The 15,411-nt window shown below is 40.4% G+C and overlaps 1 long non-coding RNA gene across 1 annotated transcript in view; it reads left to right on the plus strand.

The window, feature by feature from the left end:
• The window catches only part of LOC104874425, a 47,101-nt gene that overhangs the window by 2,244 nt on the left and 29,446 nt on the right, over window positions 1–15,411 (plus strand). The window contains exons 2-4 of the long non-coding RNA XR_783723.3: window positions 1,596–1,749; window positions 5,717–5,818; window positions 10,139–10,263. This is a non-coding gene — a long non-coding RNA (uncharacterized LOC104874425). The remainder of the gene's footprint in view (window positions 1–1,595; window positions 1,750–5,716; window positions 5,819–10,138; window positions 10,264–15,411) is intronic.

The raw sequence follows: 15,411 nt of genomic DNA on the forward strand, positions 1-15,411 counted from the left end.
TATATATATATATATGAAGCCATTTCTTTGGACAGAGCTCCTGCACTAGATCCAGCAGACCAAAGCAAAATAGAATCAGTCATGCTGAAATTCCTTCCACAAAGCTGAAGCTTAAATTTGTTTATCTGATTTACAAGGAATCAGGAGGGAAAATGTAATAGCCAAATCTCTAAGCAGGTCAGTTTTAGTTAGCATTATAAAGAATTCCTCTCTGCTTTAACTCTTAAGAAAAACCTGAAATAAACTGATGTTAACCAATCAGCATTTTCTATTATTCTGTTTCTTTATCATCACCTAATAAAACCCATTGTTCTGTTATTGCACTGCAATAATTGTCATTTTATTTTATAGATTGAGGGCTAGGAGTATAGCTTAGTGGTAGAGCACTAAAGTCCAAATATTTTATAGAATAGAGATGTCTACAATTCATGAATCTTGAATAAAAGCTAATTAGACCTATAACTAAATTTCTTATAATTTTATCCTTTGATAAGCTTGTGCTTCGGCATTCATAGTATTACATTTACTCAGCTTTCCTCTAACCTCATTTATCTGAGAACAATGATCAAATGAAACAATGGGTACACTTCCAAATTGGAGACATAGAACTATAGAATTTGATTTGTTTTGCTTTTTTGGTTTTTTTTCCCCTGGAGGATATTTGTTGCTCTGTTCTGAGCAAACAGTGACCTGTAGTATCCTCTATCTAGTCACATTTTAGGTTCCTCACCTTTAAGTGGGAATCCATTAGGAGCCATCACCATGGGCATCTTGGCTCTGAGACCATCTCTTATTGATGTTTGCTTGTATATATACCTGGAAATAAATTTTCTTCTGAATCTAAAAATTCTGCTTTTGTGGGGGAAGCGGATTAATTGAGCAGTGAGATAAAGCTCAGTACACAGGATAAATGGTGATAAAACCAATATCATAAAAGAAATTAGATCTCTACAATCAACCAAGTGCACTGAACATATATTATTATTCTTGAATAGCAGAATATCCCTTGAGGGAAGTTGAAGAAAAATTCGTATTCTTCTTTAATAATCGAAGGATCCGAGACTCAGCAAGTGTAGAGGCCATGCCAATGACAATCGAAGTTGTAACTGAGCATTAGAGTTTGGGTTTTCTCCCTCCCCTTTTCCCTCTCTTTTTCCACTTCAACAAGCTGTTGTGAAAGATGTCAGAATCTTGTAATTTTGTCTTTTTCTCTAGAATCATTCAATCATAGTCCAAGAATATCCTTGCAAGAAAAGTGATCCTTCTGAAATTCCGAGTTGCTGACTTATTTATGTAATCAGCACGGCTTCAGCTGCAGATTCTCACCAATAACACGAAAGCTGAAGGCATACCTTTCCTCTCCACGTTTCTCTCCACCTTCCTCTTATGCACATCCCTAGACTACTTTTCTTACCATGTCATTTCCTAGGGGAAGAAGCTTACCCATTCTTCATTATCAAGGCTAGTATTCTGGCTGTTTTTTACTTAATTGTTTTAAAAAAGAAAGCTTTGTGTAGACTCGGTAGGTCATACTGAATCTCTCTCATATGTATTCACAGAATTAAAAATTTTCTTTGTTCTTTTCTGGCCCCAAGTCTTCTTGACAGAAAATTGCAACAAGAGAAAGGTCTGTTCCTTTTCGGATTGACTGTTCTCAACACCAGAAGCCTGAGAGGAAAGTTGGAGCATATGTTAGAGACCCTGGCTGCTAGAAGCTGTGCCAGGAGAGGCAGCATGCAACAAGGAAAGGTGATTCTGTTTTCAGGCTTCAGTTTCCTTCTTAAAGAACTCCATTCTCCTGCTAGGAAAGGAGAATTCTGCAGCAGATGCTGCTCAGACTTCCTGGTTGTCAGATAAGAAGGCACAATACAGTGAAGATCAAGTAAGTGTGCATGATGTATGTGTTTGTGCACATGTGTGTGTGCAAGAGTAGAAGGGGGTCAACACTTGGGAATCCAACATAATCTCCAAAATGAGGTACATTTTCCACTTCTTAAAAATGAAGGAAAGGAAAATAAGTATATCTCTAGATTGGGGGACAACAAATTTTTTCTTTAAAACACTACACAATAAACATTTTGGGCTTTAGGAGACACACCATGTATCCCAAATACTTTACGCTGCCACTACAGCACAAAAGTAGATTTAGACGACTTGTAAATAAAAGAGCACAGCTATGTTCAAATGAATCTTTATGAATGAACACAGAAGGATAAATTTTATAAATTTGCATGTTATAAAATGTCATTCCTAATTTGATTTTCTCACCACGTATTTAAAAATACAGAAGTCTTTTTTTTTTTCAGTTTGGGAGCTGTATAAAAGTATTCAGTGGCCTGGATTTGGCCTGCAAGGTGCAGTTTGCTAAAGTTTGTTTTAGAGAACGTATAATACTAGCATAGCCTGGTTTGAAAACATAGTAAAATTTTCCTTTTATTCTATGAAATAGTAACAAAAGGAGCACATTTTCCATATATTTCTTCATTCCTTTTGTGCAAAGAAAAAATTAGAAAACTCACATCGAGATTAAATTCACTTGATTCTGAATTTAAACAGAGGCCACACCAACATTTTACAAAGATTGTTTTTTGAACAACAAGCTTTATAGTTAAGACCTGCAGATTTTAATTTAGAGAGAAATCTAAAGACCAAAGGAAGAATGTTTTATTTCAAAGTAGCATTTATTTGAAGGAACCAACCTCTTCAGAAGGGGCTGTCCTGAGAATCTATAATAATGCAGTCAATACAGTACTGGGTTCATTCCTGCTATATTATACACTAAAACCATCATAGGACACCAAAAACATAAACATGCTGGGAATCAAGTAAAATAATGTGTCAAAATGCCTGCATATGTGCAGGAAGAAATTGCATTTTGTACTTGTTTCAAAAAACTAAATTCAAAACTAATTTTGAAAGCAAACCATTCTAACTTTACATGCATATCTCTAAATCTTCATTTTTTTAAGGAATTTTCTCCCTACTTGATGTTCTTATGTCTGTCAAATTTAACTAGGATATAATTTGAAAAGAATGTTGGACTGTGACCATAAACACAATTATTTCCACTTAATCATCACCACTAATTCCATATGGCCAATAATGTCGATCTAGACTTGGGGAAGTCAGAATTATCTAGATACTTGCTACTCAGCTGTGGTCTGTAGACCAGGAGCATCAGCATTATCAAGAAGTTTATTGGACATGCAGAAGCTCAGGCCCTATCACGTTCTCACTGGCTGAAATCTACACCCTAACAAATTTGTCAGGTGGCTGTGTATACATTAGCAGTAAGGTAGCATTCAGCTCTAGCAATGGTTTTAAACTTTGGCTGTGTGTTAGAATTCACGCTGGAGCTTCCAGAAATCCTAGTGCCTGGGAGCTCTATCCCAGCCTATTTAAATCAGAACATCTGAGATCAAGGCTGAGGCATCCGTAGTTTTTAAAGTTTCCTAGAAAATTTCCATGTGAAGCACTCTGAGAACCACCAGGTAGGTGGACTGAGCATATTATTGCTTGAGAGTGAGAAGAGCACATTCTCATTATCAAGAGGAAACAAGGTCTGCATAACTAGAGGAACTATTAGAGGTGTTAAAAAGGTCAAGTTGGCACATATTAAAGGGATAGTTCTAGAGTGCCACTTCATTATTGGAAGGATGGAATAGTTGCACATCCCAAGCCAGGTGACAAGGCCATGCACCCAATTTCTTAGACTTTTTGTCTCCTGTTTAAGCCATACAACTTTAAATAATTCTCGGCTGTCACCAAGATTCCACTTGATCTTAACAAAGATTTCTAAAAAGGTTCCCATATAGAATACCAACGTGGTGACTGCCCTTTTATATCAAAGATGAGGATAAATTTTTTGCTAGAATTAGCAAGCTTCACGTGTTAAATTAGATTAACTGATCATTGAAGCTGCCATCCATAGCTTAGAAATAAAACATGAAAAGACAGGCAATGTCATGCAAAAATCATTTTTTCTCTTCTTGGATCAATAAGAAACCCAAGAGATTAATTGTGCAAGGGCTGATACATATAAGAGGAAAAGGCATTATGCAGCAAGTTATATGATATCAAGGTCCCCAAAATTATTAGTTCAGTTCAGTGATTTGGTGCCCCTTTATCAATAACATTGATTATGTCTTTAAATGCTAGTGGCTAGGTTATATTTTATATCTTAATCATAAAATGAGATAAAACATTCAGGTTACTAGTTAACCAAAAACAAAAAAAACATTAAGATTAAATTCAAATTCTCCTGGGTTCTGGTATGTATTGAGTCTCCCTATGTAAGGAGAGGTCTGGATAGCGTCCGACAGATTCTGAGTTGGGTCACTTTCCTCTCTTCTGCTAATTATGCCTCATTTTTGAAACTTCCCACCCCTTTCACCATCCTGGGGGTTCAGCTTTCTGGTACCAGCTCATTGCTTCATTGCAGAGTTCTCAGTATCAGCTAGCCATTGCTCCACACAGCCCATCTGTTATATTTCTATTGCTCTAGCTATTTTTGTGCTTAATTGCTAATTTCACAGACCTGTGGAACGTTGGAAGTGCAATTATCTTCCAGTGTAATTGCCTTCTGCAAAATTTGCCTCCTACAAAACCGCAAAAATTGCATTCTGTTTGGTACTACCTGTGAATATCTGTGGAGGCCTTTTCAGCCATGCAGAAAGGCCTACTGTAGACTACCCATGCTTTAGGCAAGACTAAGTTATCTCTTGCTGGAACTCCCCCTTAGTTAGGGTATCTTAGTTGATTTAAAAGTGGTCTGGTTGATATCACTTGGGAGCTTTTGTCTACTTAAATATTTTATTTGATGTTCACTCATTTTAAAAATTGCACACTTTGAATAGCTCCTAAATTTCTAAGTGTCACTCGAATACAAATATAATACAGGAACAGTTCTCAGTATGTAATTATATATTAATTGACTTATTTCACAAATATGAACAACTGGTCCTACTGTATGGGAGGTAATATTTTAGATTCTGTGAGGAATGAAAAGATTCAGAAAAGCGTTTCCTGATCTCTGGAAGCCCCAGGGTAGGAAAAGCATATGAATGACCATTATTTCCAGTCCGACGCGCAGTTGATGCCCTCAAATAAGCCAACAATGAATCAGTGAGATGAAATTTCATGAAGGGCTTTATGAAAGATAACATTACAGGTGAACCTTGATCTTGGGCAGGTTTTGAACAGGTAATGGTCAGGACAAATGGAAACAGACTTAGCAATGAAACTTTCTTGAAACGGCCAAACTGAATGGACATTCAGTAGATAAAAGTGTGAAGCTAGGTGCTGTATGCTCAGTAATACCACGTGGCACCAAATATTTTCAATCTCCTTTAACTAATGTACAAAGGAGACCCTCACTAAAAGAGAGGAATTGCTAAAGGCTAATATGCCTATCACAGACTGGGAAAACCAGCTTAGAGCAACTGAATGAAACCTCCTTTGTACTAATCTGAAACATTTAAAACAGAAACCCAGACTTTTCATTGTACTTTATGTCTTTGTTTGTTTATTTATTTATTTTGCAAAGGGTTTACCCTTCCTACTTGGAGAAATCAGGGACAAATTCAAAAGAGTGTTGGGTTTTTGTTGACAAATAATCTGAGTCCTTCGTTGACTGATGACTGCCAAGAGTCAGCAGCAGGTGCTAACAGTTCCTTTGTAATCATGATAATTGTTTGAAATCGCTTTTCTGTTCCAGGATTGTTTTTGGGGAGAAGGCCTGAGAGAGAGTGCAGATGGGTCTGATTTAAACAACAGCCTTATTAAAGGCACACATTATATTTGTTGATTATCAGCAAATGTAAGTATATCGTTAGTGTCCCAAATTAATTATCTGTTGCAAAAATAATAATAGCTACAGCTGTTCTGCCTTTAAAAGATGAAATGGTCTGCTTGGATATGCATGTCTGACATGGCTTATTTTCTTCCTGTGGCACTCAGAGTCTCTGATGTTAGTGTTTCTTTTTTGTTATGTAGACATCTACATGGGCTTTTTCCCCCTTTAAATTTATGGAACATATGCAGTACCCACTTCACCCAAAGCTATAGAATAATGATGCTATTACTATAGCCATCTGTCTCTTCATATCACTGTCTTCTGTGAGTTTATAGAGCAGTTTTAGAGCTCCTCTGTCAGAAACAGTATTGTTTAACATTAGGAACTGCCTTCATCTGATAATGTACATCTTTATTTGGAGTCAGCTTCTGCCAACATCTATCCCAGTTAAGGATGCAGGGAGGGGTTCAGGAGCTTGTTGTGGCTGTCTTGAGTGAGATGGGGTAAGAGCTGCCTCTTTTGCTCCACTTGACTGATGCCCAGAGGAAAGGGTGAACCAATCTCCCACTCCTCTTGTAACTCTACATTTGCAGGTTCCCACCTTGACAGGCAGAAACAGCTCCAGCCAGTGCTAATTTGAGTAACATCTAAAAGGCTTGCCTGACAAGGCAGATTCAAATTATGAAGCAAACCCCTCACATCCTGAGACCTTGTTAGCGAGATTAGCAGTGGATGGCTCCTTGTGACAGTTTGTTTGCTAGAGGTGAGCTATGTGCATTTCCATTGCAGGCAGGTTATATCATCATTTAAAGAAAAAAAATAAAGATGTCATTTTTTTCTTGTTTGTCACAGAGTTCATGTAATATTCCCTCTCGATTTTCTCATTGTTGACTTCAGAAAGAAAGAGCAGCAAGGATGTACCTTTGAGTACGACAGCTAATTTTGTTATGGATGAACAGAATATTGTGACAAAACAGTGGCACAGCTGTCATAACAGCTGTCACACATTAATCATGACAGTGACAAATAGCATAATTACCTTATCTGGAATTCCTCGCATGCACACTCTGTATGCCCCACTGCCAAGCGAGCATATCACGCATGGTTTAATTAAAAAGACATCAATACAGGTTAGTTAGACAAGGGCTAGAAGACATTGATCCAAAATGAAAATAAAATTATTTATACGTTGGTGTTTGGGGATACCCAAAGACCAATTACTTAGCTGACATGATAATTTGAAACTATTTCCCTAACTGGCCCTTCTTGATATGTATATAACCTAGTAAATTGGCTCTTCTGCTTCAAACTAGCAGCCCTTTCTCCATTAAACATTTGATCTCCTCTTTTTCCAGACTCAGCATGTGACCTTGGAAGCCATCTTTATGTTCTATCCATTGATCGAAGGGATTCTATTGATAAATGTGTGCTTTCCAGTGAACTAGTCATGACTCACTTTTTTGTTGTTGTTAATTTGTTTCCCAAGGCTGCTACTGAGCAGATGGAAAATAATATTAAGCAGTGTTTTTAAATTTTATTTGGAAATTCTTTCTAAATAAAAAATGAGGCAAAATAAAAGCAAGTGAGACCGGGTCTTGAGCCTAGAAGTGACATTTGCTTGCATGTTCTGTGCATTAATACAGGTATCTATGTCCTAGTGCATATATGTGTCACATCACTATGTGTAAATAGGCACACATGCCAAAGATATGTATATTTCTGCCCCCCTGGAATTTTAAGCTCAACAATTCATTGAATTTACTGATTGAATTCCTGGGAGCTGGCTCTTGAATTGCTCTGAAGCTGCCTCGATGAAATATTAATGAATCAATTTCCATAGACATGGACTCATTATCTTGCTGGATGCCATTGGAAAACAGTCCTGCCTGCGGTGTCCTTCCACCTGGCTGTGACATGATTTGATTTTTTCCTCTCTCTTTTTTAATTAAATAAAAATGGCTTTCAAGAAATTTTTGATAAGTTTGGAACCGACATTTCCATTTCTCCTGATAGGCACCTAAATGGAAGTAAGATATTTCAAATAAATGTATGTATCGTTTAAATGATATATTGAAAAGTAGAAACTGGAAACAAAGGGAGAGGGGGTCACTTTAGTTCTGTAGTCTCTGTGTCCCCCAGAAATAAGGAAACTGCTGCTTTTCAGAACAATCAATCCACTTTTGGAAAAGTTTATATTTTAAGAAGCCGGGTGCACTACTTACTTGATTACAAAGTTATCAGCTTTATAAAATGTTCTGAACACAAAACAGCCATTTTAACTCAGGACTGATAGAATGTAGCTGGATTTATTCAGGTTATGTCTGCAAAATGCTAAAAGAGCTGGTGAGAATATGAAAAATTGAGTCAGTCAAGCAGTGATCATCTGCATACAACATAAATGGCTGGCTTTAGGTATTCTGTTTTTTGTTCACTGAAATTGATTGGTTTCTTATGCTTTGTACAAGTCAACTCAGGGATGTAATAAAGTCCATTAAACTATAATTATACCAAACAGAAAGTTTTTAGCTTCCTTCCTTCCTATTCATTCTGTTCCAGAAAAGATTATTAATGCCTGCTTTGGGTGCTATCAACACCCACTTTATAGAACTCTTAAAAAACCCACTGCTAAATGGCTGCCAATGTTGTTAGACAAAGACTAGGATTATGTTCTCAAATTTAATGGCTTTCACCATTCTGATTTAGAACCAGTAGTATATCTGACTGTCATTTGATCTGGGGACACTGTTACCATTTCAACACACACATATTATATGATCTGAGAACACTGTCACTATTTCAACATGTACATTCTTCCAGGGAAAAAGTGAAGAAAGTATCTTGACCAAGAAAATCTCAACACCAAGCCAAGAAAGAATTATTTTCATCTTTGTAGAAAGAACATCTGATTTTTTTCTTGGTTTACTGTGCTGATCTCATTTCAACCTAGGTCCTGGGAACCCACTTGGCTCCAGCCCTCCCAGGCTAACTGTGAACTCCAGGTATTAGGATTGTAGCTCCTTACATGAAATATTTTGATGAAAACTATTTAAAAACCACATCAATTACCTGCACATAGTACCTTTGCATAAACATCAGACTATTCATTATTGGAGCAATGCGTCTCTGGAACCTCAGAATAAATCCCTCCTCTAGGCCCAAACAAAGATGGAAATAACTCAGAACTGCTCAGAAGAGGAATATCATTCTATATCTTTAGTCTGAGGATTGATGCTAAAGAGGAAAAAAGCCAAGTTTCTTGAGAATTAAACCTGATTTACTGACAGATATCCAAAGATATTGTAATGAGCAAGAAGCTCTTTTAGGTCAAATCATAAGTGACAGAATAATAAAAATGACTTTAGCTTTTCTTGATCAAACATTTTAGGATGACTCTCTGTCCTTCTCTTTGCTGACTATGATACTTTTTTAGGGTACATATTTGCTACTATGCATTTATGTTTTTTGGGTTTTTTTTTTTTTATGTACTGGGGATCAAACTTGGGACCTTGCACTTGCAAGGCAAGCAGCCATCGAGCTAAATCCCGGGCCCATATGCATTTATGTTTTTATGCGGTGCCATCTGTTAGTACATCAGAAGTTCTTTATAAGTTAATTCTGTGTCTTTATCTTCTTTTTCATTTTATGCAGGATTGTGCCTTGTGTAATTGTTGAACTAATACATATATAATAAATAACAACGCAGTTGGCTTTAATAATTAAAACAAAGACATGGGTTTTCTCTGAAACATCCAGGTTGGTTTTACTTAGCATATTACTTGACTGAGAGTTCTGAAAAGGTCCAAAACTTTACTTTTAGAAAAAGTTTTCTCAGCCTCCGCTTCAAAAGATAGCTCTATTTACCCATACTTCTTGCCTGCTATAAGAATTGGCCTTTTGCATGGATATTGTGTGGATCTCTACTGGTTTGAATATAGAGTTTGGTGTATAGGTGAACTAACTGTGATACTAATCCATGCCCCACAGCTGTCATATAGGATAGCTTGTATATATTATACCAACAAATACTTAACGTATTGTATAATATAAGATTCTTGATCGCACTGTCCTTTCTGAATTTGGTCCATGCACTACCTAAAGGAATCCAGTAACATACCTTCATCCACCTTGAGAAAATTAGTTCCGGCAAAGCTTACTGCTTTGTGTATCCTGTCATTCCTTGGGTTTGTGGCCAGGGTGTATTTTTTTACTCTCAGTGCCTCAGAATATTTCAGCGGCACTTCTTCCCTCCGACAGTGACAATTGGCAGGTTTTCCATGTAAGAAATAGCAGCAGCAATTGTGTTTATCTCCCTGACTAAGAGGTTTTCTATTTATCTTCCCTGAGGTGGTGCCCATGTGGCTGTCCTGATATTGAGCAGCTGGACAGATTACACCCTAGAGCCACATCTGCGGACAAATAGATCAACACCATTTTCACTGCCTTGTGTCCAAGAAGTTTATCTTATGTCGGTGAGATTTACTGCTTTCTTCATGAATGGTTAAGGCCTTTTCTCCTCCCATGTTTTGTTTTCTCTTTCACCTTATTTGATTTAAGACAATATTAGCATAATCTGATCTGGGTTGTTAACAGCTGATTGGTTAGTTTTGATCTCCCGCCTTTATTAATGAGGATTTCCAGTAGGACTCTGTAGTGATATCTTGGTAAAGAATATAACATAAATATCTTACATAGAGAAAATACTTTATTGGTATCTATACCTAATAGTTTGGTATTTACTACCATGTCTAAGTACATGGTAAAGACATTGCTTGGAATATTGTATCCCAGGACTAAATTTTACTTTCTGCTCTTGCTTCAACTCTTAGGGCACAGTCCTTCAAATTTATGTTAGTAGTTTACAATACACTTAAATTGATACTATCTCTGTTGGTTCTAAACAGAACCCTATTAGGTAGCAAGGAGAGAGGTAATGATTTTTCAGTTTTACAAACTGGAAAATCAAAGTTCAGGTATGATGAGAGAATCCTAGTCAGCTATGAAGTGATGTAGCCACCCACCTGGCCGGCTTCAACACTGGTCTCTGGTCCATTCTGCCCCAGACATCACCAGTGGGAAGCCAGCCCACTCCTCCAAGCCTTCCCCACCCAGACACCACATATGGGGGACCTAGACCTGCAACTTTATTCTCCCTGATGGGGTAGGGAGGACACATGAGGATGAATGACAAAGAGCCTGGGAATCAGCTTACCACCTGGGCAGCCAAGAGGCTCTTGCCTCTGGTTGGAAGAGGGGCCCCTAGTGTCTGGCTCATCTTACCTTTATTGACCCACACACGGGTACAAGCAACACAAGATTCATCTGCTTTCCAATATCCATTAGTGAATGCTCAGGTAAACAATTTAATCTCAACTTTTTAATTTTTCCCTAAAACCTGCAATATGTCATCACCCTTGAATGCAGCCTTTGTCCTTTGTGCTTATAGAAGAGGCCAATTAGGCCTCAGTTTTCCCCTGATCTTCCACAAAGTGAGGATTTCTATCTAGCAAACCATGTTTAGATTTCTGCATCTCCCTATTTCTTTAGTCAGGGTTGGGATGAAGGGGTATTTTCATGGGTGAGGTCCCCAGGGTAAAGAAGGCACACAGAGCTGACATCAGCAAGAACAAACGTCTTTTTTCCTCAGCCCTTATATAGGCCACTACACAGCCTGACATCATTATGTCCTTACATAATCACCTAACACATGTGTAGCAGTCTAAGCTGAGTCACACTTACATAAGTGTGCCCTGTTGTTTGCATGTGTTAGACAGTGGGGTCATGTCGTTAAGGTCCTCAGGTGCCCTAGGCTTTGAATCATTCAGAAGCGATTCCCTATCTTCCACAGCTTCAAAGGTTGTAGGAATGTCACTTTTTATGAGCAGCCCATAGAGTTGACTGTTGCACACAAAGACCACCACAACAATAAGTGAACAGCACAATACCATTAACAGTATTGCTGCAGCAGTGCAACTTGTGGCCCCCCAACAATGTTATTTCATTTCCTATCATCCACCCCTACCATTATACGTAACAGGGTCCCATCCTTGTGGGGTGGTCCTGCTCTTCCAGATCAATGCCTCAACAGCCTGAGTTGATGATCCCAGGCAGAGCCAGTCCAGTTTCGATGCTGTCCATCAGTCTAATTGAGCAGAAATGCCAGCTCAATCCTCCGTGGGAGGCGCTCAGCTGCAATCGTTGAGAGTTCAGTACACACCCAACAATGAATTTGTTGATGTACACAGTCAAATGTGTGCCCATAAGAGGTTGCTGTTAGTGTGACTCATCCTGGTTGGAAGGACAGGGCAGAAAGAGAAACCGTTATAAAGAGTTCCAGCTCTTCTGGACAGGATTGCAGCTGGAACCATCTTACCTCCCAGCTTCATAGGCTCCAACACAGGAAGGATTAAGGCTCCTTTCATTACCTTAAGACCTTGTTCTGTGAGTTGGATATGCAGATAGGCCAGCTGCACTTTCAAGAGGCGATGCAGTGCGCTGTCACCATATGTCAGTGGAAACTTGCAGAGATTCATCCTCATGCATTACAAGTAGTCACATGTGGCCCACCTGTCTGTACAAGTGTGCAGAAGTCCTTCCTCCTGCATTACAGGCAGCCATATTGCTTGTATCTCTACACAATGGCTCAACCTGTTTGTTCTGGTTTCAAACCAGAGAATTTCATATTGGCCTGGACAGCAACTGCCATCCATTGCAGGGTTGTGCCATGGCTGGACCCATCAGGATACTAGGCCTCAGCCAGAGGCCTCTTTCCCTTCTGCGTAGGGGCTAGGTATCATGACCTGCAGGCTGTCATCCTGTACAGTCTCCTGTACTACGTGTATCACAAGTCCCAAAAGTGTTGCTAATCTGGCTGCCAATAGGCTGGCTGAGAAGGCCCTCTGTTAAAAGCATGGCCCTCATCGTGTTAGGGTGTGAGCCTAGGCTACTCCACTCCTGGGATGAAGCTTTCATGTCAGCCCTCTATTGGGTATCTCGTCTGCACTTCCACAGTCTGCTACCCTGTGATTCCTTCAAAGGTGTGCAGAGCAGCACACACCACCGCTAACTTTTCTCAGTCTGGGAATACTGACTTTCAGCTCCTTTTCACAACTGTGACAGGCTGCAGCCAAACCCAACATCATCCACACTAACAGGGTAAAAGGCAGGGCAGAGTCAATGACTTGGAGGGTTTGGACTGCTCTCTTTGAGTCCCGAAAAGCAGCTTCCACTGGGTCTATTCTGTCAAGGGGTCCTCAGGAATTACTTTTTGTCTTACTTGACAAGATAACACTTAAGAATTTGACAGACAAGCCAGGTCTCTGTACTTTGTCTTTGTTGACAAAGGTCAGGTCAGCAAAGCTTCCTTCAAACTGCACAGTGGCTTCAAGATCTGGAAGGCAATCAGAGGTTAACACAGTATCATCAGTATAATAAATAACCACAGAGTGTGGCTTGGGCCCGGTGACCACGTCCTGGGCCACTAGGCCGTGACACAGAGTCAGGCTATGTAAATAACCTGGGGCAACTCCGGGAAGGTCCACTGTCTGCTTTCCCAGGCCAACAGAAACTGGTCCTGACTGTCGGATGTGATAGCAATAGAGAAGATGGCACTGACCAAATAAACAAAATAATGGCATTGACGCAGCATCAGGGTGAGATGATTCATCAGGTCTGTGGTGTTAGGCACCATTTCATGCAAGGGTGTGGGGGTGTGTCACGTCATTCAGTTCCCGGTAATCCATGGTCATTTGCCGTGCTCCCTCCGGCTTCCACCGGGCCGCACCAGAGAACTCAAAGGGCTGTGTGAAGGGCGTATCACTCCAGCTTCTTCCACCTTCAGAACAATCTGCCTTATTTTCATATGACCTCCAGGCATCCGATGCAGCTTCACGCACACGACCCGCATAGCCTCTGGGAAAATCAGCATTGAAAGATGAGGACAATGAGTTTGAGCACACAGATTCACCAAAGGAATTCTCCCTGCATGGTGTCAAGTAGAGCACTAGTCAGTATGTCCTACTCCCAGTATATAGCAACCGGAGAACTACAGACATCATAAAGGCACGAGGCCAAGTGCCTGATACCCATCGTCATTTGGGCCTTCCAGATTTGAGGACAATGAGTTTGAGCACACAGATTCACCAAAGGAATTCTCCCTGCATGGTGTCAAGTAGCGCACTAGTCAGTATGTCTACTCCCAGTGTATAGCAACCAGAGAACTACAGACACCATAAAGGCACGAGGCCAAGTGCCTGATACCCATCGTCATTTGGGCCTTCCAGACGGTATTGCTGCTCAGGCCGCAGCTGTCACCCTAGAGTCAGCAACACATCCAAAGCCTCCCATCTATCTTATCTGTAGCTAGGCCAGCAGCCAGCAGGTCCGCTAGCCAGAATCAAGTTCTCTACGGGCGCTGTAAGCAGTTCTTTATCAGGGCTGTGATACTGCGTAGCAAACATCACTTGTCACATGCCCATTTCCCATAGCATAACTACTAAATCAAAGTAATTTGTCCATTCTGTGATTTTCCCAAACCGGGCAGACTCCTGGCATCAACCACTTTATCAGTGTTTGGTTACCTGCTCATGGGGCTGTTCTCTGCACATCCTGCAAAAGCTAGCATACAGACAGAGTACTGGCTATGTTAGCTAGTTAGGACATCTCCTGTGAGCTTAACTTCATGCTATCAGTCCTTTCATCCCACAACAATAGCAGCCATACAGGCACTGTTTCACCCAAGTTTTGCTTTAATTGTTTCGCCAGCTCTTGTAACTCCATGGCTATGTAGGTCATATATGGTGTGTGATGGGTAGACATAGGCAATCCCCCTGTCCCCCTCATTGGACTAGGGGCTTATCCACCTCTACCTTTTCACAAATATCAGGCCTTGCATACAGTACCAGGGAACTCTCCTGGTGACGGGGACTTAGACTTTGGGAGGAGGTGGTATTACCCATGTCCTGCAACATGGCTTTTGTGGTGGCCAGTACGTTCCAGGTTCTCTGTTCATTGCAGTTGACCCAACTCCTGGCAGAGGTCTTTAGCCTCTTGCCCCACACACAGCCAAGCCATCCACCCCACTGACTCATGGTAGGTGAAGGGATTTGCATGTGCACTCTTTCTAAGGCCTTCAGGTATCATGCAGACTGCTTCCCAGTCCTTGGGTTCTGCCACGCCACCAAAATGGTGGCTACAGGTAACTAAAGTGAGGCCAGGGGAAGTATGTCAGCAGTACCCCAGAGATCTCCCTTGCCGTCTGGCTCTGTTTCCACAGACGCCAAGGGGACACTCACCTCATCCTACCAACTATGCCACATGTCAGGGCCTTGTTGGGGCAGGGCTAAAGAGGTATTTTCATGGGTGAGGTTCCTAGGATAAAGAAGGCACACAGAGCCAATATCAGCAACAAGACCAAGAGCAAACATCTTTATTCCTTAGCCCTTATATAGGCTGCTATACAGCCTTACATCATCGTGTCCTTACATAACCACATCATAATACATGCGCAGCAATCTAAAGTGTGTCCCACAGTATGCAGGTGCTAGATGGCTGGGTCATGTCCTTCAGGGTCCTCAGGTACCCCAGGCTTTGAATCAATCAGAAGAAAGGGATGGGGATTT

The sequence above is a fragment of the Fukomys damarensis genome, unplaced genomic scaffold, assembly GCF_012274545.1.
Source record: "Fukomys damarensis isolate Sample0158 unplaced genomic scaffold, DMR_v1.0_HiC HiC_scaffold_31, whole genome shotgun sequence".
Classification (NCBI taxonomy): domain Eukaryota; kingdom Metazoa; phylum Chordata; class Mammalia; order Rodentia; family Bathyergidae; genus Fukomys; species Fukomys damarensis.